Raw genomic sequence first — 3,465 nt, forward strand, 5'->3', positions numbered from 1 at the left:
ACAGCAACTGAATGATCTTTAAATGAATACTTTTATGCACGTTTGAAGTTACTGTTCAGTGTTGAACTTGTGCATTCCTCAGTATGTAGCAGCTCATGTGTATATAATCACAAATTCTCCATAAAGATCCAAGTGTTTTTTCAGTCAGAGATCTGAGAATGACTTCTGATCCCAGTCATTTAACATTCACGCAGTTGAATACACACATGACGTCCCTCTGCCTCAGCTTTGGGTCAAGAACGTACATGAAACCTTGAAATGTACGTGTTTTGGTCGATGTTATGACACAGCAGATACGAGTACAGCCTTTCATCCTCTTAAGATGGAAAATAAAACCTCCAACAGAGTCCACATCAATAGATATCACTTCAATAGTGAAATAAGTACGACTTCTCTTTCTGGCAGTTCATCATCACAAAAAGCAAAAAAACATTGAAAGGAAAATGAAGCCAGAATGAAGAGCTTTTGTGTGAGACACAAAGACGAGGCAGTGAACAGGAGCTGACGTACACATGCACTAACCAAGAGGGGGCGCTACAGAGTGTGTTCTGACGTACACATGCACTAACCAGAGGGGGCGCTACAGATGTTTCTGACGTACACATGCACTAACCAGAGGGGCGCTACAGATGTTTTGTTCTGACGTACACATGCACTAACCAGAGGGGGCGCTACAGATGTGTTCTGACGTACACATGCACTAACCAGAGGGCGCTACAGAGTGTGTTCTGACGTACACATGCACTAACCATAGGGGGCGCTACAGAGTGTGTTCTGACGTACACATGCACTAACCAGAGGGGCGCTACAGAGTGTTTTCTGACGTACACATGCACTAACCAGAGGGGGCGCTACAGAGTGTTCTCTGACGTACACATGCACTAACCAGAGGGGCGCTACAGAGTTCTCTGACGTACACATGCACTAACCAGAGGGGGCGCTACAGATGTGTTCTGACGTACACATGCACTAACCAGAGGGGCGCTACAGAGTTTGTTCTGACGTACACATGCACTAACCAGAGGGGGCGCTACAGAGTGTTTTCTGACGTACACATGCACTAACCAGAGGGGGCGCTACAGAGTGTTCTCTGACGTACACATGCACTAACCAGAGGGGGCTCTACAGAGTGTTTTCTGACGTACACATGCACTAACCAGAGGGGGCGCTACAGAGTGTTTTCTGACGTACACATGCACTAACCAGAGGGGCGCTACAGAGTGTTCTCTGACGTACACATGCACTAACCAGAGGGGCGCTACAGAGTGTTCTCTGACGTACACATGCACTAACCAGAGGGGCGCTACAGAGTGTTTTCTGACGTACACATGCACTAACCAGAGGGGGCGCTATAGAGTGTTTTCTGACGTACACTGCACTAACCAGAGGGGCGCTACAGAGTGTTTTCTGACGTACACATGCACTAACCAGAGGGGCGCTATAGAGTGTTTTCTGACGTACACATGCACTAACCAGAGGGGGCGCTACAGAGTGTTTTCTGACGTACACATGCACTAACCAGAGGGGGCGCTACAGAGTGTTCTTTGACGTACACATGCCTACCAGGGGGCGCTACAGAGTGTTTTCTGACGTACACATGCACTAACCAGAGGGGGCTACAGAGTGTTTCTGACGTACACATGCACTAACCAGAGGGACGCTACAGAGTGTGTTCTGACGTACACATGCACTAACCAGGGACGCTACAGAGTGTGTTCTGACGTACACATGCACTAACCAGAGGGGCGCTACAGAGTGTGTTTCTGACGTACACATGCACTAACCAGAGGGGGCGCTACAGAGTGTGTTCTGACACACATGCACTAACCAGAGGGGGCGCTACAGAGTGTTCTCTGACGTACACATGCACTAACCAGAGGGGGCGCTACAGAGTGTTTTCTGACGTACACATGCACTAACCAGAGGGGACCTACAGAGTGTTTGACGTACACATGCACTAACCAAGGGGCGCTACAGAGTGTGTTCTGACTACACATGCACTAACCAGAGGGGGCGCTACAGAGTGTGTTCTTCGTACACATGCACTAACCAGAGGGGCGCTACAGAGTGTTTTCTGACGTACACATGCACTAACCAGAGGGGGCTACAGAGTGTTCTCTGACGTACACATGCACTAACCAGAGGGGGCGCTACAGAGTGTTTTCTGACGTACACATGCACTAACCAGAGGGGCGCTACAGAGTGTTTTCCGACGTACACATGCACTAACCAGAGGGGCGCTACAGAGGTGTTCTGACGTACACATGCACTAACCAGAGGGGGCGCTACAGAGTGTTCTCTGACGTACACATGCACTAACCAGAGGGGCGCTACAGAGTGTTTTCTGACGTACACATGCACTAACCAGAGGGGGCGCTATAGAGTGTTTTCTGACGTACACATGCACTAACCAGAGGGGGCTATAGAGTGTTTTCTGACGTACACATGCACTAACCAAGGGGCACTACAGAGTGTTTTTCTGACGTACACATGCACTAACCAGATGGGGCGCTACAGAGTGTTTTCTGACGTACCATGCACTAACCAGAGGGGCGCTACGAGTGTTTTCTGACGTACACATGCACTAACCAGAGGGGGCGCTATAGAGTGTTTTCTGACGTACACATGCACTAACCAGAGGGGGCGCTACAGAGTGTTTTCTGATGTACACATGCACTAACCAGAGGGGGCGCTACAGAGTGTTTCCTGACGTACACATGCACTAACCAGAGGGGGCTATAGAGTGTTTTCTGACGTACACATGCACTAACCAGAGGGGGCGCTATAGAGTGTTTCCTGAGCTCTGTCCACGTTTCAGTGCCATTCACACAGGTTTTCAGCTCCTTATAGTAGATGTCATGTATGCATCCTGTCAAACTGTCAGTGGAAACAAAAGGCTTCATTCTGTCACAGCTGCAACACATTTCACTCAATAAAAGGTGCAAATATATTCTGACATATGATTCTGTTTCTGGAGTCAAACAAAGTGTTTCCAAGAGAAAAGCTCCAAGCACTGGACATCAAGGTTCGGATAGTTCTGGATTTTTTCATTCGAGTTGAGATTTATTAGTTTGGACTTTGTTTTTCTCTAATTCAGTTTGTTTTAATTCGTTTTTTAGAGCAGGTTTGATAGTTTTTTATTAGTTTTCATTTTTTCCAAATGCTTAGTTTTAGTTTAGTGTAGTTTAGTGTTAGTTCAGTTTGTAGTTTAGTTTGTAGTTTAGTTGTAGTTCCGTTGTAGTTTTAGTTTAGTTTAGTTGTAGTTCAGTTGTAGTTTAGTCTTAGTGTAGTTTAGTTGTAGTTCAGTTGTAGTTCAGTTGTAGTTCAGTTGTAGTTCAGTTGTAGTTTAGTTAGTTCAGTTGTAGTTTTTCTTAGTTGTAGTTTAGTTGTAGTTCCGTTGTAGTTCAGTTGTAGTTCATTGTAGTTCAGTTGTAGTTTAGTTGTAGTTCAGTTGTAGTTCAGTTG

Source organism: Sphaeramia orbicularis, chromosome 1, assembly GCF_902148855.1.
Source record: "Sphaeramia orbicularis chromosome 1, fSphaOr1.1, whole genome shotgun sequence".
NCBI lineage: Eukaryota > Metazoa > Chordata > Actinopteri > Kurtiformes > Apogonidae > Sphaeramia > Sphaeramia orbicularis.